We start from the raw sequence: 23719 nt of genomic DNA on the forward strand, positions 1-23719 counted from the left end.
TGGTAGGGTCCTTCCCAGTTCGCTCCAAGTACCCCCGCCCCCGGGTCTCGTGTGTTGGGGAGTACTTTTCTTAATACTAGGTCTCCTACTCTAAACATTCTCTCTCGCACCCTCGAGTTGTAGTACCTTGCTACCCGCTACTGGTATACCGCCACTCTCATTTGCGCCTTTTCCCTTTTTTCTTCTAGCATGTCTAAGCTTTCGGCCATTGCCGCATGGTTGACCTGGTCCTCGTATACATATATCCTGAAGGAGTTAACCTTCATCTCAATCAGGAGGACAGCCTCACATCCATATGCTAAGGAGAAAGGGGCCTCTCTAGTGGTTGTGCGCGGGGTGGTCCTGTAGGCCCAAAGCACATTAGGTAGCTCCTCAACCCAAGCCCCTTTCATCTTCTCTAGCTTTGTTTTTAAGTTCTTCTTAAGGACTTTGTTAATGGCCTCCACCTGCCCATTGGCCTGTGGATGTACAACAGCTGAGAAGCTTCTCCTTATCCCTCTTTCCCTACAGTACTCCTCGAATGTTTCCCCCTCAAACTGGGTGCCATTGTCAGAAATAATTTTGTAGGGCACTCCATATCTGCAGACAATGAATTTGTTGACAAAGGTGGTGATATGCTTGGCCGTTATCTTTACTAGAGGTTCCGCTTCAACCCACTTGGTGAAGTAATCTACGGCTACGACTGCGTACTTTGCTTCACCTTTACTTGCGGGAAGGGCGTCAATCAGGTCTATCCCCCATATAGCAAAGGGCCAAGGGCTAGTCATGCTAGTTAACTTATTCGGGGGTTTTCGGGAATAGTTTGTGTGCCTCTGGCATTTATCACATTTCCTTGCGAAGTCATTTGCATCTCTCTCCATGGAGAGCCAGTAGTACCCTTGCCTCATGGCTTTCCGAGCCGTGGATGGTCCACTCGCATGGTTGCCACACTCACCCTCATGTATTTCATACAGTACTTTCATAGCCTCCTCCTCATCAACACATCGCAAGAGTGGCACAGAAAACCCCCTCTTGTATAAGATCCCGTCTACTAAGGTATATCGGGCAGCCTTATGCACCAGTCTCTGAGCCTCCCTCTTGTCTGTTGGCAAAGCTCCATCCTTTAGGTAACTTATAATCGGGTCGGCCCATGACTCCTTTGGGATGCTGACCATGTGAATGTATGAATTAACGATGCTTGGCCTCGGTAAGTATTCCACAGGTACTGATTCAAGGATATCCCCATCTTTAGTGGAAGCCAGCTTCGCGAGGGAATCAACATGGGTATTCCTCTCTCTCGGGATTTGCTCTATGCTATACTCCACCAACTGCCCCAGATAGCCTCTTACCCTTTCCAAGTATGCAGCCATCTTAGGACCCCTCGCTTGATACTCATCCTTCACCTGGAACACCACCAACTATGAGTCACTAAAAATGTGTAGATGTATTACCTTTAGCCCTTGGGCCAACCGCAACCCTGCTAGAAGTGCTTCGTATTCTGCCTCGTTGTTTGAGGCTTTGAACCCAAATCGTATCGCGCAGCACATCCTGTGTCCTTCGGGTCCAGTCATCACGATACTTACTCCAGATCCTCCTTCGTTGGATGCTCCATCCACATGCAGGCTCCATTCTTCATAAATTCTTGGCTCTCCTTCTACGACTGACTGTCCCTCTTCTTCGTCTCCTCCTTCATTTCGTCGATAGGTGAACTTCACCATGAAGTCTGCAAGCACTTGTCCATTGATGGAGGTCCTTAGGGTATAAGTGATGTCGAATTAACTCAACTCGATCGACCATTTCATCAGTCTCCCCGAGGTTTCAGGTTTATGCAAGACCTGTCTTAAAGGACTATTACTGAGTACTTCGATTGCATGGATATGGAAGTAGGGCCTCAACTTCCTTGAAGCCACAACTAACACGTATGCCAACTTCTCTATCTTCGGGTATCGGTTCTTCACTTCTACTAACCGTTTACTGAAGTAGTACACGAGTTGCTAGTGCTTCTTCTCTCCTTTAACCAAGGCAGCGCTTGTGGCATGCTCAGATACTACAAAGTATAAGTATAGCCTTTCGCCCTTTTTAGGTTTTGCCAACAAGGGTGGCTCCCCTAAGTGTTCCTTCAACTTGATAAAAGCATCCTCACATTCTTCATCCCAAGCAAACTTTTGGCTCCCTTTAGGATGTTGAAGAAGGGGAGGCACTTGTCCGTAGACCTCGAAATGAATCTATTAAGGGATGCCACCCGTCCCGTTAGACATTGCACCTCCTTCTTATTCTTGGGTGGGCTCATTTCTATTAGGGACTTTATCTTATCAGGATTAGCTTCGATGCCTCTGGAGTTGACCATGAAATCTAAGAACTTTCTCGAGGATACACCGAAAGTGCACTTGAGTGGATTCAACTTCATTCGGTACCTCCTGAGTGTGTCAAACATCTCACCTAGGTCTTTGTTGAGTTCTGCGGCATTTTTGGTCTTCACCAGCATATCGTCAACGTATACCTCCATGTTCCTCCCTATCTGGTTAGCGAACATTTTGTTCACCAATCTTTGATAGGTGGCACTTGTGTGTCTTTAATCTGAAAGGCATCGCTTTATAATAGTAGAGTCATTTATCCATTATAAATGACGTATGCTCTTTGTTAGCCGGGTTCATAGGTATCTGGTTGTATCCAGAGTAGGCACCCATAAAGCTAAGTAACTCATGCCCGGCCGTCGCATCCACTAGCTGATCTATCCTTGGAAGCGGAAAACTGTCCTTAGGACAAGCCTTATTGAGGTTTGAGAAGTCAATGCAAGTCCTCCATTTTCCATTCAATTTTGGGACTAGCACCAGGTTCGATACCCATATAGGATAGAATGATTCGCGGATGAAACCATTGGCCTTCAACTTGTCAACCTCCTCCTTTAAGGCTGCATACCTCTCGGGGTCAAGCGCTCGTCTTTTCTGCCTAACGGGCCTCGCCTCGGGGGTGATATTCAAATGGTAGCACATGATAGTAGGATCTATTCCCACCATGTCTTCGTGACTCCAAACGAATACATCCAGATTGTCCTTCAAAAATCTTACCAACTTCTCCTTCGCGTCGCTCTGAAGGCTTTTTCCCACCTTCAACTTTCGCAATGACTCTTCCATCACCATGATTTCCTCTACCTCCTCCATGGGTTCTTCCCCTGGCTCCTCCATGATTCAGGGGTATAGTTCCTGCGAGTTTGCGCCCCCATGTACCACCATCGCCATTGGTTCTCGCGATTTCACAGACGTGCGAAGGGAGGTGTTATAACACTCCCTTGCCTCTCTTTGTTCTCCTTTCATACTCGCTACTCCACTGGGAGTTGGGAACTTGATGACGAGGTGATATATTGAGGTATCACTTTCAATTCTCTTAGGGATGGTCTCCCCAATACCGCATTGAAAGCTGAAGCACAATCTACTACGACGAAGTTTGCCATGACTGTGGTCTGTCTGGGTTGTTCTCCCATGGTGAGTGCCAATTTGATCACCCCTAAGGGTTGTATCGAGTCCCTCATAAATCCGTATAAGGAGGATTGACAGGGTTTCAAGTGTCTGAGGCCCAAATCCATCTTCTCCAAGGCGGGGCGATATAAGATATCCACGGAACTTCTGTTGTCTACGAGGACCCGATGCACCCTCATGTTGGCCAACTAAACTGTCAACACCAAAGGATCATTATGGGGAAAGTGCACCCCTCATGCATCCTCCTCCATGAAAGTGATTGAGTCATTTTCTCCCTTAAAGCTTTTCGGGGGTCGTTGCTCCAAACTCATGACACACGGTGGTGGACTCCATTTGGCTTCTCTAGCGTACCTGTCTCGACCCTTCCTGGACTCTCCCCCAAACCCCGGACCTCCGAAGATTGTTCTCACTTCTCCTTGTATCTCCGTGGCTCTTCCTTGTGCCTGAGGTATCACCGACTCATCCTCCGATTTATGCTTTTCCCATCTAACATATCGGCCTAGGTGCCCCCTGCGGATGAGCTCTTCAATTTCTTCCTTCAAATGGGTACATTCTACCGTGGTATGGCCGATATCCTTGTGGTATTGACAGTATTTGCTAGGGTCCCTCTTGGACCGGTCTTTTCTCATTGGTGGGGGCCTCTTTAAGAGAACCCAATCCTTGTATAGAAGGTGTAAGCCATTTGCCTATGGTCGCTTCTGCGTTTGGGCCTTCTCTGTTGATCATCTCTTGGCCCTTCATATGCCCTCTTCTTCTTTGCCCCATTCGACCCTTCATTGACTGGGGGCTTTACATGGGATTCGTTTTTTCCTGCCTTTAAGTTCGCATGGCCATCTTCCACACGAATGTACTTTTGTGCCCTTTCGTAGAAGTCATCTAGGTTAGTGACTTCCCTTTTGAGCATATTATCCCACAACTTGCTTCCCGGACGCACTCTGGCTGTGATGGCCATTTTTAACTCCCTGCGGGTTAAGCTCCCTACTTTGGCTGCCTCCATGTTAAACCTGTGGATGTATCTCTTTAGACTCTCGTTTTCTCCCTGCTTTACATTGGTGAGGCTAGTGCTCGGCATTGTGTAATCACGCACGGCGTGATGCTGTCGGAGAAATTCATCAGAAAAATGCTACCAAGACCTGATGGACCCTGGTCGAATTCTCTTGAACCATTTGTACGCAGGTCCTTTCAATGTGACAGCAAAGCAATGACACCTGGCTCCGCTACTAATCCCCCTTAACTTCGTCAGGTCGTTAAATGCGTCCAAATGGTACTTAGGATCTGTGTCTCCTTCATATGGGGTCATATGAGGCTCCTTGAAGTTGGCTAGGAGTCAGATGGATTGGATCTCCTTAATGAAGGGCGATTTTTGGTCGAACTCGTCCTCAATGGCTTGTCCCCCAGACGCGGTGACGATCTTGCTTCGTAGGCTCCTCATTTTGGTGTCTAGGTCTTGTCTCCTCTTGTTCAAGGAGTCTCTCAATGTGGACGATTTAACCTTTCCTTTTCCTTTGTCCTCACGGGGTGCCATGGGAGGTGTAGTCCTTTTGTCCACCCTTTTCTTATTGAGCTCCTCTCGCAAGTCTGGGGGCGTTCTCTTTGACATGACCTCGACTTCACTACGTAGGTCAACATTGTTCCTCTGTTTTTGTCTCTGGGGCTGCTCAGGCGGTCTGGGACGTTCACGCTGCTTTGTCTGGGGGGTATTACTGGTGGAGAGTCGAGTTCTCCCATCGTCCATTGGCACTGTGGTTTCTACCCCTCTTTCTTTTTCTTTTCTCCTAGGCAGAGGTATGCTCGATTTTCCTTGTAATAAGGCATTTAACACCTCTAGCATGTCCTCCAAGGTGGTTTCTAGCCTTTGGTTATTGCGGTACAGTTCGCATATCTCTTCTTTGTAAAATCAAGATTTAGAACTTAAGCTCACGGAGTGGACCCGAGGATGCTTGTTAGGTCTGCGCATCGATGGGCCTGGATCTTGTCGGCTGGAGTTTGTCACCTACGGCGGCTTCGGGAGTGGGAACTCACCGGCATCCCTTGCAGGGGTAGTTGCTGACTTTGGACGATTCTCATCAGGCGAGACAGCTGGGGATGAGGCCTCCCTCTCAACTTCGTGGACCTCGGGCTCGTTTGGGGCCTCCACATTTCTGGGTGGAGGGGTATTCTTCATGGAGGCCTTCAGCTGGTCTCCATCAAGGTGGACCTCCACCTCCCGTGGCTTTCTCAATCACTTAGAGCATCTTGGCATCTCTTTATGCCGAAGTTAATGGAAGAACAGTGGCTTGGCTCTTATCCTTCCAACAGATGGTGCCAAACTGTTGACGGTAAGAACTCGTTAACGATTCAAGGTTAGAAAACTCAAATTATAATATGAAAGATAGCTAAGAATAAGATGAAATGAACTTGGAATAGAAGAGAATGCAGAACTCTCATGGAGCAAAGATCATATATCCTTTAATTGTCTGTTCATACAGTCAATTTTCCAACCCCTTAACCTGAGGGGTCAAAACCTATTTATAGGTGGGCTCTATTGGCCCTTGATACAAGTAGGTCCCAGGGGACAAGAATGTATGCAGGTATAAGGTCAGGGTAGTGGCTCAGGACATAGTGATGTCTATCCTGACAATGCCAAAGTAGTGGTGCAAGACATCTACTATCGACTCTGGTATATGGTCGGGGGAGCTCAGGTAGTGCCTCCATTCCCCATACAAGTTCGTACCGCCACTACTCATCAGACGCGAATGACAAGGCCATGCCTCTGTCCTCTTCATGATCATACATCCCATATCAGTACACGTACCTTGTACCCAGTCGTCCTCATCAATTCATGTGTTGGCACCTAATGATTATTTGACATAATTGTTTGGTGTTTCCAAGTGTTCCTCATACACATATCGAGGAGGCTCCAAACTTCGAATGTCATGAGAAACCAAGGCGCGGGGGTGCCCCGCTAGTGGCACCTACTTCTTGAAGGGAATTAGGGCATCTTCAGCGAGGCACTGGGTGTTTGTGGCGAGACAAGGGGTACGCGAGAGGCCTAGCGAAGGTCTCGCATAACAAGATGCTAGGGATCCTTTGAGGGTCTGACATAGCGAGACGACCCTTGGAGACCCTCGTTTGGATGCAACGATCTATGTAGGTGGGACACGAGAGACCATGCGAGGGTGCACCCTCGCATAGCGAGGCTGGCCTAGGTGTGGACGCATGCGCCTACGGGCGCGGGACATGTGAGATGTAGTGAGGCTGCACCCTCGCATAGTGAGGGTGTCTCGCATAGCGAGGCTGGCCTAGGTGCGGACGCATATGCCTATGGGTGCGGGACACGCAAGATGTAGCGAGGCTGCATGCTCGCATAGCGAGGCTTGCCTTTGTGTGGATGCATACACCCATGGGCGCAAGACCCGCGAGATGTAGCGAGGCTGGCCTTTGGTGATCATACAGAGGCTTGGCGCAATGTTTTGCGTAGACGCTGCGCGCGGTAGGCTATCCTTGAACCTCGCATAGTGAGGGTGGTGCCTTGGGGTACCCGTGTTTGGGTTCTTGGGTGCGCGTGGAAGCCTCGCACAGCGCGGCACAAGGTAGCCTCGCATAGCGAGACATATGGTAGCCTTACATGGCGAGTTCCTCATATGACAACCCTTGAAGACCTATACTTGGATGCATGTGTCTATGCATCTCGACTCTGGAGCTTATCATCCTAGCATAGGCACATCGGACCTCGCTATACAAATCCTTCAAGAATGAACAATACTTTAAATATTTCTTAGGAAATTATTCAACATTTACAGATATCAATCTGCCCTCACTGAACTGCATCTTACTGCTGTAAAAAGAATTATAAAATACCTGGCTGGTACCACTGACTTTGGTTTTTGGTTGGATTTAGTGACTCAGATTGGGAAGGTAACCTTGATGATCAGAAGAGCACTTCAGGTGGCTGTTTTTATGTGGCGAACAACCTGGTCTCTTGGCACAGCAAAAAGCAAAACTCCATCTCGCTTTCCACTGCTGAAGCGGAGTACATTGCGGCAGGAAATTGTTGCACTCAACTTCTTTGGATGAAACAAATGTTGCATGATTATGGCCTCTGTCTTGAATCCCTTACAATTTATTGCGACAATACCAGTGCCATCGATCTCTCCAAAAACCCTGCCCAACATTCTCATACCAAGCACATTGATATCCGCCACCACTTTCTTCGTGAGTTAGTCGAGTCTCAACTTATTGTCTTATCTCATGTTGCATCTGAAAGTCAACTTGGTGATTTGTTTGCAAAGGCTTTGAGTTCCCAAACTTTTGTTCACTTGAGAAAGTCAATAGGAATTTGTATGTTTGAGTGATCACATGTGGCATTTGAAAATAAGCAATATAGGTTGAGATTTCATCTTCTAACTTGACTGTCTGCATGTGTGAGTAATTCTTCAACTTTCTTTTCACAGTCATATGTCTTGAAGTGATGTAGGCTTGCTTATGCTCAGTAGTAGTATTACTTGATGCTTGTCTTCTCAGTCTTGGTTATTGCATTGAATTGTCTCCCCTATTAGAGTTGGCTTATGTTTTACTGTGAAAACTTCCATTGGGTCACTTTGCTCTGTGTAGTTTGCTCCTTCACTTAGAACTGTGTGCCCATGGAGAGGGCTACCTATGTGCTTGACTCTCTAATTGGTAATTATTGAGGGGATTTATACAAAAAAAAATAATTAAAAATAAAAAAAGAAAACAAAAAAAAGGAAATCAAACAAAAATTAATAATAATCTTGAGGGAGAGTTTGCCTGGTACTTCTACAGCAGCCAGCTCATGAGGATACATCACACACAAATGGAGATTGACTTTCTTTGCATATGTCTTGCTGAGATTGATATTGTGTCTTATTGAGACTCACTTTTGCATTTTCCAGGTCTATCTTACAACATGCTATATGTATGTTTCAACAATGTGTAGAAAAACTTTCATTTTGCTTTGTGTCTTTTTAGTTGATGTTTATCTCTGTCTATATTGTGTCTAGTTTCATGCTATTTGTTCTCACTTAAATATTTCAAATTTTGTGTGTTCTCTTGTGTCCAAGCAGTTGGTCTTCTTTTTTTACAAAATAAAAAAAATATATATATAAATTTTTTTTATGTATCTTGTGTGTCTTTGGTTTTGTCGTTTCTGTCCCTTCTCTGTAATTTTCAAAAAAAAAAAAATCAAAAACATTTACAAAAAAAAAAAATACAAAAGCAATTTAATTTTTTTTGGGGTATCAGTTTTTCCCCCACTTCCCAAGCCCATCATTTCCCCTTCTTCTTCTCCGATGTCGATTCCTAATGCCCAACGTCTCTATGCCCTTCGCCGTCGCCGTCGCCATCGCCTCCCCACCCCGTCCCCCGAGTCCTTTGACTCCTCCGCCCCTCCCTCTCCCATCCACCCAACCCTCCCTCAAACCCCCATCATTCCACCCGACCCATCTCTCCCCGACCCCACCCTTTCCGCCATTCACCTAGACCTCACCCCCCCTGAGACCCAACTCACTCCACCCCTGAACCCTGACCCCATCCTCTCTGTCATACTCCCCGACCCCACAAACCCCTCTTCCTCCCCACCTTCGTTTGTCCCTTCACCACCACGTGAACCCTCCCCCTCCATCCCATCGCCCTTCCTCCCCACCCCATGAACCCTCCCCACCACCTTGTGAACCTTCCTCTCCTCCACCTCCTAAACCCACTAGCATAGCCTCTCGCACTCGCACCCGCCACCAAATCCTTCCTCTTCCCTCTGATCCACCCAAGCCTCTTAGTCGGGTCAAGAAATTGGCTGGCAAACACAAGCCCTCTCCTGTTGTTGTCCCAAAGTCCCCCCTGGATTCTTCACCTCCATCGCGTCCTGCCAGGACACCCAAGGTCGTGCCCCCACCTGCATCAAAGGCCCAGTCTTCCTCTCGGTTCTCCAAAGGCAAGGCGTTTGCCTCCTCATCCTCTAGAGGTAACATCTTTCTGAATGCTTCCTGTAAAACTCAGTTAACTGAGACTATTTCTTTGCGCAAATTACTACATGAGCGCTTGTTGGATTACTCGGAGTTTAGTTTTTTGGGCTTGTATGACCTTATTGCATTTCTTGGGTGGAAAGAGTCTGTGTCTGCTCTGCGTGTGCCCTGTTCATCGTTAGTCCATGAATTTTATTATAACTTATCTTTTGAAGTTATTGATCCGGTTCATGAAAATTATGGGAAAGTCTTTTTGCGTATAAATTGGATTCCATTTACTCCATCGGTTATTGCAGAATGTTTACACCTGCCTCTGCTTGATGAGCCTACATTCTCTGCTGAGTTTAATCCGGACATGGATGAGGTTGCTCGCACTCTCACTGGCGACCCTTCTTTGACTTGGCCCACTTCCAATGCGGTTCTTGCAGCTGAACTCGCCCCTCTCTTCCGCATTTTGCACGTAGTTGCTATATTTAATTGGCAGCCCACTGCTCACAAGTCTACGGTTGGGGTTGATCTGGCTCGCTTTCTCTTTGTTGTAGGTACACACTACAAGAATTTTGGCATAATATAACACCTAAAAATCACAATTTTCAAAAAACTCTATGGTTAAATATGAAAAATTAGGCGGTATATATGGTCCTAAAAGAATAGTAGGTGCGCTCTCGGTACAAAAAATTTTAAAGCCCGTCACTAGCTTTTCAATCTCTCCCTCTAATATTCTTTTAGTCCAAAAATATCTCTCTCTCTCTCTCTCTCTTGTATCTTCTTCTTCATGGATCAACCCTAACCGCGTTCCCCTCCCCGTCTCTTTCTCTCTCCCTCTAAAAATAGCCACACACACTCCAATCTCTTGCATTCTCTCAATCTCTCGTTCACTCCCACTCACAGTGACTCTCTCTTTCACTCTTTCTGGTTTGGAACCATCGTTCACCGACCTCTCTCTCTCATTCTCTTTCAGATGTGGGCACTAAGGATCAATGATGACAGGTCCTGAGAAAGGGCTCTGGGACGATGATGACAAGACGCAATAAAGGGTGAAGCAGATGGTCCCCAAAGTGCTTTGGACCTTCCTTCTCCCTAGCACAAACCAAAGGCCTTTCCTCCATGGATGGTGGGCAACCGAGTCTATCCATCATATGAAGTAAGGTAACTTTAACCCACTTTTTAAATTTATGATATATGACATATGATTTATATGTAAACCAAGGTAACTAAGCTTGTCAATTTTGATTTTTTTTTTTTGGTGTTGATTTATGGATTTCAAAGTTTAAAATCCTAGACCTCAAACATTTAATGGTCTGAATTTTCTCAAATTTTTATAGTTTTTTCTTGTCCTTATATATGTAACACTCGATCATGCTCTTTGATGGGTTTTTTTTTGCAGTTTATTTTTATATTGATTGTGTCATTGTTGCCATTTATGGACCAAAAGCAAGAACTAAGAAGAATCAAAGCCATGAAAAGGCTTTCTTCGATGTTATTTAAAGCCTGAAATGGGCGGATTGGTAAGTCGTGAATTTTTTTTCGTTTATCTCATATGTTAGAAGGAGTTGAGAATGGATTTTTTTAAAGGTGTTTTTGAGTTTACCATGTGAATAAAAAATTGTAGGGAAAATTCTCTTCTGTTTCAGGCGAACATAGTATGAATTATGAAAACAATGAATTTTTCAAATCTATGGATTCTTTTTATTGCTTGTATAATGTTAAATTTTGAATTTCACCATATATGTTTTGTTGACCCTCAAATTGGTCAATGACACAGAGTCAGATAAATGATTGAAAAGGAGATGAAAACAAAAAGAAAAATCAAATGGAAAGCAAACGACACAAACGATTTGTAGTGGTTCGGCCCCAATTGGATGGTAATGACCTACGTCCACTTAGTGTTCTTATTGATGTTGAATCTCAACGTTGTGATCAATGAACTAGGGTTCACGAGTTTCACAAGCCTTGGGAGGATTACAACTTCGGTGAAATAATCACACTATTTTCTTCTCTCTGAGTACAACGAACAAAGTTCTCTGGTCAAAAGTCCAAAAAAAAAGTCCCTTCCTTGAGCCATTTGATTCTTATTTATAGGCTCAAGAAGGTTGCATGGGCCAATGGGCCTTAATTATAATTAAGACTTGTGTATCAAGGTAATTAAGGAATATACAATTAATGAAAATATTACAAGATTGTATATTAAAAAGAAATGAACGAAAGTATGCGACCAGATTGGTCACACCTAAGCATGAGGCTTGATTAATTGATAACTCTCTGGTCGATGGTCGAACATGACACATTCACTTAAAGTTGCCACATGTCTGCCACGTCATCATGAGTCATTTTAGGGTAAACATTTGCCCCCCAAGTTTATTTTACTGCGACCAGCATAAAGTAAACTTAGGCGACCGTCTTTTTGTATGTAGTTTCAAATCTGTCAAGTCGCCCATGCCTTCTCGAAAAAGGCAACCAATCATGTCTCTGCAGTTTCCCAAAAGTGGTCTGACGGTTATTACACTTACCCATGCCTTGGAAAGCTATCCCTTATGATTACCTTGGTAACTGCTCCTCGATCAATATAAATAACTCCTCGGAATCATTTTTCACTTTTTACATTTAACTTTCACTTCAAGAACACCGAGGAACAAGTCACAGAAAGCCCAGAAACTCAGACAGCCTAGACGATTCGCGAAGCTTCTGTCCAACCTTCCGACTTAGCGTTTCAGAAATTTACTCCAACCTTTATCCAAGTAAGTTTCTCAAACTTTTCAATCGTTAAGATGCCATGCAATACTGTTTTATATTCGTTTCAGATTCTGAGTTCTTGAACGCTCTTGAAGAAATTGTTTTGGGGTAAATGGGTATGTAGATCCGGCCTAACATGATAGGAAAATAATACTTTGCAGGGGTTAGGAATCAGTTTGGTAGTTAGGATTATTAATTTAGGGCGTAAAATCAAAGTAAAATTCGATTTTTAAGCTTGTAGAAAAAACTGGGTTTTTCCCGCCCTTTCAGAGTCGAAAAGTTTTTCCTAAAAAACTTTTCACTTCTACTTTTTAATCCATTTTCCAAACTATTCGCATAGAATTTAGTGTTTTTGTTAGAATGTTGCTGGTCGTATAAAAGCTTAACTTTTATACACGAGCAACGTTATTCCAACTATTTACACTTCTTGGTCTTTTGGCCATAGATTCTCATCTCCCCTTCTCTATTGGCAGATTTTCATGCATGATCTGTGGGGAGGTGAGAGGCCGAACGACAATGACTTGCTCACCCAGTTGCTTGAAGATAAGGATCAGTCAGTCGTTGTTACTTATCCCGGAGATTCCTTTTTCCCATACCCCGTCTAACAGACCTTCAACCAGTCCGTCAAACATGGGTCGAGTAAAATCCACCACCCAGAAAAAGAAACCAACCAACCCACCTATAAATCAGCTTGCTCCTCGGGTTGAAACTCCAACGAGCCGAAAACACTCAACCAGAAATCCGAACAAAGGCCCAACCCTTGGATGTCCTTCAACCAGACGTCGAATGGTACGTTGCTCCTCCTAGCATCATTATAGCTAGGATGATAGGGAATTACCTAAAAAAGTATGGACTTTCTGGGATTACCTTAAACAAACCTTCCATCGACCAGAAGGCAAACCTGCCTGGGTGCGCCTACAGTGCCTAGTTGAGATACCACATTGAGGCAGGGGCAACCTTGCCTCTTCATCCATTCTTCCAGGGGGTGGCCAACTATTTTGAGGTCGCCCCCTTCCAAATCACCTCAAATGGATATAGAGTGCTTTCTGCTCTCTATATCCTATATAGCCACAAGAAGTGGCCTGTGCCTACGCCATGGAAAGAGCAGCAAGGCCCCTCCAACGAAAAAGGCTCGGACTAGGGATCCTCCAGCAGCAGTTCCTTTAAAGGAAACAACGCCCCCTCCGTCTCCCCTCAACCAGACGTCTCCCCCAGCACCAGTCGACCAGAACCCTCCTCCACCAGCACCTGTCGACCAAACACCTGCTAACCAAACTAGAGATGTCCTGAAAAATGCCGTGCTTAGCTCGGCCAAAGAGAGAATGACCAAACTCTCAAGGCACAAACGCAGCCGAGAGGCCATCTTCAGCACTGACTCCATGGAGGTCGACCAAATAATTAATCGAGCGCTGAACGAAATAACCAATGTGAGCTGATATCTATTGCTGAGTATTTATTTAATTATTTTGTCATTGTCTGCCATCATCTTATCTTTTTGCCTGATCGCAGGGAATGCTAACTATGACCACCAGCTGGCGCCGCTTGGGGGCTTTGATTACTCAATTCAAAGAGTCTGAGGCCAGGCATGTCGAGGAGTCCCAGATGGCTGAGAAGAAAAATGCAGAACTGTTCGAGCAGAACACCAAGCTGGCCGAAGAACTGAAGACGTTCTAGGCCACCCTGACCAAAGCCCTTTTAGAAAAAGAGAAGTTAAAGGAGGCTTCTAAACTTAACTTACAGGAAGCCAAAAAGCTTCAGGATGACCTGGTTGCTAGCAGAAAGGAAACTGAAGGGCTGGAGGGTCGCATGAAAGAGCTCGAGGAGACCAATGCCAGCAACTTGGAGAGGTATAAGGGGGCCACCTCTAACTGCTTGAATGCATTAGGGAAACACAACAGCGAGGCAGACTTCAGCTATCTCTCCGAGTGCATGAGGCAAAATGAAATAAACCGATGCCTTGCTCGCTTGGAGGAAGAGGAGAGACCAAAAATCCCAGCCTCCCCCGAAATCTCCTTGTCTACGGGCATTGATGGCGCAGAAGAGGAAGCTGGGGCCTCTGTCGACCAGCAAACTCCTCAAGACCCTCCTGCCACTTCATAATTTATTTGTTTTTCTTTAATTTTAACCTATAGTTTAAGACACGCGAACTATGGTTTGTGATGTCAAAAAAATTTATATTTTTATTGCTGCACAGTAGCTTTCCTTTTCATAGACAATTACATCCGAGCAGTAACTACTCGCGGTGTAAAGGATTTTATTTTTGATATTATAATATTTGCATTTCATTATAACATCTGTTCGCATGACCGAACTTAGCACAACACTTTGGCTTGATTTAACAAAATATAACAAAATTTTGAAAAATACTCTATGTACCGTAGTATGCTTTCACTTATTTTCTCGTGTGTTTACATACCTGTTGATATGCTTTGCTTACTAGACACCTTATATGCCCCCCAAGTGATTGAGGAGCTTTAGGTCCTCGGTCACTTGCCTTGACCAAGACCTGTTCGAAGATAACTGCTCGGAATAGATACTTGTAAAAATGATAATATAGCAAAACAACACACGCAATGAGCAAATACTTGTAATAAATACAATAGTTGGCAAGATTGGCTGACTGCGAATAGTCCCTTTTATTTCTCGTAATAAATGGACAATCGAGTTTGTACGAGTGATAAAAAATATGATCTTACACTTATAAGCGACCAGTCACAAAATTGACTAACCCTTGTTCACAAACTTGTAAAAAGTAAAATTAATACAAGCCAATTCTTTAAGAATAATTGTTTATCGATAGTACTTGCGCAGGTGTTCTCCCTTCCAACAGCAAGGAACGAGATCTCCGTTTAAGCGAGCAAGTTTCTAAGTGCCTGGATGGAGGACATCTTTGATTTTGTATGGTCCTCCCCAGTTCGGTCCGAGTACTCCAGCAACTCGGTCACGGGTGCTAAGGAAAACTCTTCTAAGTATCAAATCTCCCACATTAAACTTTCTTTCACGTACTTTAGAGTTGAAATACCGGGCGACTTTTTGCTGGTAAGCCGCTACTTGGAGTTGGGCTTGCTTGCGCCTTTCATCGACCAAATCTAAAGATTCCATCAATAACTGGCTATTAGCGCTTGGATCATAAGCCATTCGTCGATGTGATGGTGGATCTAATTCAACAGGCAACATAGCCTCATATCATAAGCCAAGGAAAATGGAGTATGACTCGTTGTTGTTCGATGCGACGTTCTATACGACCAGAGAACTTTAGGCAATTGCTCCGGCCATGCCCCTTTCGCTTCTTCAAGCCTTTTCCTCAGAGTATCTCTTAGTGTTTTATTGATAGCCTCGACTTGTCTGTCTTCCTGCAGATGAGCTACTGAAGAAAAGCTTTTGATAATTCCATGTCATTCACAAAAATTCGTGAACAAGTCACTATCAAACTAAGTGCCGTTGTCTGAGACGATTTTTCTCGGCAATCCATAACGACATACTATGTTCTTAAATACAAAATCCAACACTTTTTTGGTTGTTATGGTTGCAAGTGGCTCAGCTTCGGCCCACTTCATGAAGTAATCGATAGCCACCACAGCGTATTTGACGCCGCCTTTCCCTGTGGGCAAAGACCCGATTAGGTCTATTCCCCATACTGCGAATGGCCACGAACTTTGCATCTGCTTTAGCTCATTAGGGGCTTCTTGCGGAATCTTGGAGAATCTCTGACACTTGTCACATTTTCGAACAAATTCCATCGAGTCTTCATTCATTGTTGGCAAGAAGTATCATTGCCTTAGGATCTTTTTCGATAAACTCTTCCCCCCAGCGTGACCTCCACAGAAACCTTCATGGACTTCTCGCATTAATTCTTTGGCCTTTTATTTAGAAATGCATCTTAGGAGTGGCATTGAGTATCCCCTTCAGTATAGGATTCTGTTGACCAATATAAACCGAGCAGCCTGCCTCTGAAGGGCCCTTGCTTTGTTTCGGTCCGACGGCAATACTCCATACGTCAAGTACTCAATGAGAGGTGCCATCCATGTATCTGCCGCTTGAATTGCCAGAGAAGTTTCTTCTGTGCTTATGATTGGTGTGGACAGTCGTTCAACAGGCACTATATTTAGTGTGTCTACATCCTTTGCACTCGCTAACTTAGCCAAGGCATCAACGTTTGAGTTCTGGTCGCGAGGTACTTGCTGTAGAGTATATCTGTAAAACTGTGCCAACAAAACCTTTGCTTTGTTCAAGTAAGCAACCATCTTCAGCCCCCGGGCTTGATACTCTCCAGTAATCTGATTAACCACCAACTGGGAGTCAGTATAGATTTCAAGTGACTTTATGTTCATGTCCCTTGCTAATCGTAAACCTGCAAGCAGGGCTTCATATTCGGCTTCGTTATTGGATGTTGTGAAGTTGAATCTGATTGCATAGTGGAATCGATGTCCTTCAGGAGTTATCAAAATCACTCCGGCTCCAGCGTGATGTTCATTAGAAGAACCGTCTGTAAACAACTTCCAAGAGGGGGTTTGGCTTTGAGGCTCAGGCTCTTCTATCTGTTCGATGTTTGGAAGCCCAGTGAGCTCTGCAACAAAGTCGGCTAGAGCTTGTCCCTTGATTGCTACTCATGGTAAGTACGAGATTTCAAACTGCCCAAGTGCGACTGCCCATTTCAATAATCGACCAACAACCTCTGGCTTCTGCAGAACTTGCCGTAGGGGTTGGTCGGTTAATACTGTGATGGGGTGAGCTTGAAAGTATGGTCGCAGCTTTCTGGAGGCTAAGATCAAGCAGTAAGCTACTTTTTCGATGGGAGGATACCGTAGCTCTGCTCCTATTAGCCTTTTGCTTACATAATATACGATTTTTTGCACATTTTCCTCCCCGATTACCCAGACAACACTAGCAGCATATTCTGTGATCGCCAAATAGATGAACAAAGTTTCCTTTTCAACCAGCTTAGATAGAATCGGTGGCTGCGACATATGGGACTTTAAAGCCCGAAAAGCCTGTTCGCACTCCTCCATCCACTCGAATTTCTTATGGCCTCTAAGTAAACTGAAAAATGGGATGCACTTACCCGTCGATTTGGAGATAAATCTACTTAGAGTAGCGATTCTCCCGGTTAAACTTTGAACATCTTTTATCTTTGTTGGCGATTTCATATTGACCAGGGCTTTGATCTTTTCGGGATTAGCTTCAATACCTCGTGAGTTTACTATAAATCCCAAAAATTTCCCTAATCCAACTCCGAAGGAACACTTGAGGGGATTTAGCTTCATCTGATACTTATTCAAGAAATTGAAGCACTGTTGCAAGTCCCCTATGTGTTCTTCTGTCTTTTTTGACTTAACCAACATGTCATCAACATATACCTCCATATTTGTACCGATCAACTCCTTAACACATGTGATTGAGTAGTAGCTGGTAAGTCACACCAGCATTTTTCAAACCGAAGGGCATTACTTTGTAATAGTAAAGCCCTATATCGGTCTGAAAGCTAGTGTGATCCTCATCAGGTGGGTGCATACTGATATGATTGTACCCAGAGTATGCATCCATAAATGATAGGATCTCGTGCCTCGAAGTGGCATCGACCAGCTGGTCGATCCTTGGGAGAGGGAAACAATCTTTTGAGCAGGTTTTATTAAGATCTGTGAAATCCACGCATGTTCTCCATTTTCCATTCGGCTTGGGTACTAGTACGGAATTAGAGAGCCACGACAGATAAAACGCTACCCTGATGAATCTATTCTCCTTTAGCTTCTCGACTTCTTCTTTCAAAGCATTCAATCTGTCTTTATTGAGCAGCCTTCTTTTTTGTTGCACCGGTGGAAAGCTTTTATCTATATTCAGGATATGGCTGATAACTGCTGGCTCAATCCCAACCATGTCTTTATGCGACCAGGCAAATACTTCCTGGTTCTTCAAAATTTCCACCAACTTTCGTTTTTTCGTTGTCTCTAAGCTTTTACCGACTTTCACAACCCTGGTCGAATCTGCTTCATCGAGTTGGACCTCTTTGAGGTCCTCAATTATTCCTACTTCTTCATCAAAATCCCCAAAGCGAGGATCCAAATCCCTATCCTAACTTTAGGCAACACCCTATTTGGTGACGTGCTCACCTGATTGGGCTTGTATTTCATTGGCCGACTGCAACTCTTTTCTGACGTCTTTCCTCGATCCACCTCTCTTTGCCTTAGATATCGAGGAATTATAGCATTCCCTCGCTTCTCGTTGGTTTCCCAATGCGCACTACTACAAAACTGGGCTTTCCCGACACCCAACCACGACAGTGAACTCTGTTGACTGTCGTAATTGCTTAGCGGGACTCTATGCCGACAATTAAGAACTGTAGGCACAGAGACCAACGCTGACAGCTAATAACTGTCACCGTTGCTTTTGATTGTCGCTATTGACCCCAACGCCGGCAGTTAATTCGAGACCAATGCCGACAGTTAAAATGTGTCGCTATTGACCCCATCGCCGACAATTAATTCGAGACCAATGTCGACAGTTAGAAGGTATCGTTATTGACCCCAACGCTGACAGTTAATTCAAGACCAATGCCGACAGTTAAAATGTGTCGCTATTGACACCAACGACGACAGTTAAAATGTGTCGCTATTGACCCCAACGCCGACAGTTAGTAAAAGTCTAATGTCGACAGTCATAAAATGTCGCCAAAATTCAAATAAAAAACCTAAAATTATAATTAATCAATACTATAATGTTGAAAATAAACTAAATTATGTAAAAATTATGCATTTATTAAAAACTTTTAAAACTAGAATTTTTTTGTTTCTAAATTTTTCATATTATTAACTTTTGTATATATAATAATTTTTATATCAAAATTTTAATTTATTATTCTTTAACATATTTATAAAATTAACTATATTATTCTTTAACATATTTATAAAATTTGTATTAGTAAAAAAAGAGTTGTTTTATTAATTGGAAAAATATTGTAAGAAAATTACTGAAGAATATAATTTTAAAAATAAACTAAGTTATGTAAATATATATTTGACCCCAACGCCGACAGTTAATTCGGGACCAATGCTGACAGTTAAAAACTGTTGTAGTTGACTTGAATGCCGACAGTTAATAAAAGCCCAATACCGACAGTTATAAAATGTCGCCGAAATTCAAATAAAAAAATCTAAAAATATAATGAATGAATAATTTAATTTTAAAAATAAACTAAATTATATAAATATATATATTTATAAAAAAATTGTATTTATTAAAAACTTTTACAACTACAATGCTACTTAGTAGGTCGGTTTTATAAACCGACCTACCATGCTATTTTCTTAATATATTTTTTTAAAAATATACTATTTATTATTTATTAAGTACTTTATATTGTATTTTTTTAAATATAATATTACATTGTAATCCTTTCAAAAAAAAAAAATTATATTGTAATTTTTTTAAGTTTAATAAATATATGAATTAAAATAAATTTAAACAACATATATTTTATATTTATATTTAATAAAAACGAATTTTTTTTAATAAAATGTATATAATATTTACAATTCAAATAATAAAAAATACTTAAAAAAATTATATCTCTATTTTCAATATAAAATATTTTAATAATTATTTTAAATAATACATCAATCATTGCACCAAATACTCAATTCCATAATTCATGAATGTAATATTGTTTAGAAAGTATAATAATATATCATGAAAAGAAAGGTGCGGTAGGGAAAATTAAAGCGCCTACTTAATAATTTTTAGTCTCCCGCCTATACTGAATAGTAAAAGTCAGAACCCTTTCCTCTTTCCCTCTTGAATACCTCATGGCCAAACATCTCTAGTGTTTCTCCTAACTTTTCTGAATCCCTAACCCTCTCTCTCTTTTTTCTCAACTGGCCCCAAGCAGTAATGGAGCTCTCCTCTGTTTGTCTCATCTTGGTGTCTCTCTCTCTCTCTCTCTCTCTGGCAACGAAGGTGAAGATGGTTAAGGAGAATTCCACGCTTTCCTTTTTCATCTTCTTGGTATGTTTTCATTTTCACCTCTTATTTGTGCGTGTGCATCTCTTTTGGGTTCCTGATTTGTTAGGATTTTTTTTAATTAACACACATAAATATATACACACACATATATATATATATATGTATTTAACATTGTTCTGCTTGTTATTTATTCAAGAAGTTGAATAATTGATGTGTAGGATTCCAAACATTATTTCTTTTTCTCTGAAGAGTGCGTAGTGAAAACTGAAGGAAGTGCGTAGTGAAAACTAAAGAGTGTCTCGACTGGGCTAGAATTTTCCATTTTCAAAGATTGTCTTGTCTATGCCACCACTGCAAAACAACCCAGTTAAAGAACTTTTTTAATACAAAAAAAAAAAAAAAAAATCTGATATATAGATTTGCTTTTGTTTTGCTTTAATTAATTTTTTTTAGGTTGGGGTAATAATCTGAAGATGTTGATTCTAGTGAGTTGTTATCGCCAAAATGATAATGAGGTCCCATGTATTTGATTAACCTTTATTTGTACTAAGGTAGAAAAAAATTGTTCCTATTTTGATGAGAGTTTTGTGACTAAATTTTTAATATATAGTAGTTGTGATAGTATATCATATATTTGTAGCCTTTATTTTAATTACCTATTTTATTATTGATTATCTTTTGTTTATGCTATATATGTTAATGTTTGTATATTTTTTCTTATTTATATAGAGTCGAGTAGCTATTAAAGTATGATTTGTTTCCTTCAACTTTTAATTACCTACTTTATATATTTGTTGCCAAAGTTCACCATTTATTTATTTATGGTGTAGGCTTTAGTGAATGTTGGTCGTGATTGGTAAAACATGTCCAATATATAAGTGAAAGCAAGACTTGCATATGGACACACATGGCCTCATTAGAAAGGTATTGATGTGTCTTTCATAGTTCCCACTGCATATTTTTATACTAATTTATGTGTTTTTTTTTTTTCATAAACACATGTTTGCATAATAACCTATGAAGTTGTTTCTGATTCTCTTGATGTGATAATGTGTGCATAGAATCTGTTTGATTAAATTCCTGAATGACATGTATTTGCTTTAACACATTGCTTCATCCTTCCTATTTCTGTAAGCTTCTTCAGACACTTCAACCACTTTTTCAGTTCTTTTGTTTATTTATGTATTTTGATCACCGGGAGCTTTGCTATTGCTAATCTTAGGCCATTTATTTCAATATTTATAGATTTTGGTGGTGTAATCAATCTAGGCCATTTATTTAATGATGAGTTGTATCAAGATTTTGCTGAGTTTCTTTGATTGAGATATTTCTAATTCCTTTCTTGTGTAGCTCTTAATCTGAAACTGATTGATGTTGCAATTGTTGTTTTGTTTATTTATTTATTTTTTTGGTGGTGTGTGCTCTGTAGCATGGCATTTAGTTAGCTTAATATTTAGCTCATATTTTCTTGATTCGTTGCACCAGAGTCCCCTTAATCAAAAGCCATATTATGTTCCAAGGACAATACTCATCTTTTAGTTAATTCCACTTGTGTCTTGATCAGGTTATGAAGTATTTTTTTTATCATCTATATAGTGTTGAGAGCTATGTATATGTTGGAGAGAAAAATTATGTAGCCATAGTCTTTGTTTATAGAGCATGTTTATAAGTAGTATATAAATATATATATATATATATATATATTTATGTATATGATAGGGTGTCATATAAGAGACAAAAGAGGTGTTTAGTCTTTAGAAGAACATCTAGGCTTGGATTAATAAAATGTACTAAAGTCATTTAAATAAACTATAGCGTTATCGAGAAGAGAAATTGGGATTTTTTTTTATCAAGTTCTCTTGATATGTACACTTGAGTTCTTCATTGCTATAGGTGATTTTGATTTGGGAATTCCTAGTTTTATCTGAAGTGTGAATTAGTTGCCTACTGTTTGTTATTAACATCCTATTATATAATTACTTTTTTCTTTTTTCTAAATTTATGCATATTTAATTGTTATCAGCACTTTTCCATATATTATTTTGGTTGAGAATATGGGGTTTTTATTTGATTTATAAGTTTTTGAATATATAGTTTTCTTTCTCTATTTTCATCATATATGTATATCTATATAAAAATATAAATGTATATGTATATGTATAATAATAAATGTATTAGGTTTTGCTTTATTTTATTTCATGGCGGAGAGTTCCAATTTATATGTAAATACCTCTTGGAGAAGACCTCTTGTATTTTATTATTGTATCTTATTATGCCCAGCTCACCCATAAGAACTTGTACATGTTTTATATATTAAATGACATAAGTTCATCTTCTAATAAGACATGAATTAGTTTGTTCTCAATATATGTCATTTGCAATGTGAAAACGGGACCTTTTGTTTGGTTAATGAACTTAAAAAATGATTTGTGCTTTTAACTTTTCTTTTTTGATAGAGCATCCATAGAGAATAATTTCCATGATTTGAAAGCTTATATTTAGTGAAATTTTTTCCTGGTTTGATTATAGCTAATTTATATTATCTTTATTGTTTATTTATCAGGATGGAACAAACTAATCTGCATTAGGCAGACATGGGCAATTCAAATCAAGATTTTGCTAAAAATTAAAATATTTATGTAATTTTATCTAATGATGGAATTCCAATTCATTAAATTTGTTCTTGTAATATGATTTTGTAAAACATGTAGCTTATTTAAGTAATATATAACAATATACTTTTTTTTGGTCCAACGTCAATTTGTTGTTTTTTTTACATTTTTGTGCAAGTAACAAAAGTGTTATATAAGTTAGTATATACCACAATTGAGCTTATCTAAATATCAAGATAATGTCAAAAAAGTATTATAGTATAGTAAAATATAACTATTGGTGTTGCCAGTAAAATATAACGCATGCGTTGATTTTGAAACTAGGGGCATTGACAACATATTTGTGTTGCCAGCAACGGTGACAGTTAAAATTTGTCACCATAGAGAGCCAATCACGATACTTAAAAGCTGTCGGCGTTGCCAGCAACGACGACACTTAAAAATTGTTGGCATTGCAAGCAACAGCAACGCGTATTAACTATCGGCATTGTCAGCAATGACGACACCTATTAACTATAGGCGTTGCCAGCAACGGTGATACCTATTAACTGTCGGCGTAGCTACTCCTATGCCGGCATAGGCAAATATGACAGTTAGTTAACTGTCGTCAGTGCTCAATAGTGACAGTTAAAAACTGTCGAGAAAGCCCGTTTTTTTAGTAATGACGCATCCTACCCCCGCGTCAGTTGGGAATTTCATGGCAAGGTGCCAAACTGAGGTTACAGCTCCTAGGTCGACCAGAATAGGCCTTCCAATTACAGCATTGTACGCGGAAGGACAATCAACTACTATAAAAGTAGTGAGTAATGTCCTGTTCGCGGGCACAGTTGGCGTGAGCCATTCGCCAGAAAAACCATAAATGGTTTGGTTATACGACTCCAGGTCCTTCACGGACAACTTCATCCTCTCTAGTGAAGATTTGTACAAGATGTTGACTGAGCTCCCTATGTCGACTAACACCTTTTTTACCATCATGTTGGCTATTTGGACGTCCACGGCCAGAGGG

General features: G+C 41.3%; 1 long non-coding RNA gene across 1 annotated transcript; it reads left to right on the forward strand.

The window, feature by feature from the left end:
* Nucleotides 1-19910: 19910 nt before the first annotated feature.
* LOC133801271 (uncharacterized) lies at nucleotides 19911-22815 on the forward strand. The gene is made up of 3 exons (XR_009876808.1): nucleotides 19911-20143; nucleotides 20932-21025; nucleotides 22665-22815. It is a non-coding gene; the product is annotated as an uncharacterized LOC133801271 (long non-coding RNA).
* Nucleotides 22816-23719: the final 904 nt, after the last annotated feature.

Source organism: Humulus lupulus, chromosome 9, assembly GCF_963169125.1.
Source record: "Humulus lupulus chromosome 9, drHumLupu1.1, whole genome shotgun sequence".
Taxonomy (NCBI): Eukaryota; Viridiplantae; Streptophyta; class Magnoliopsida; order Rosales; family Cannabaceae; genus Humulus; species Humulus lupulus.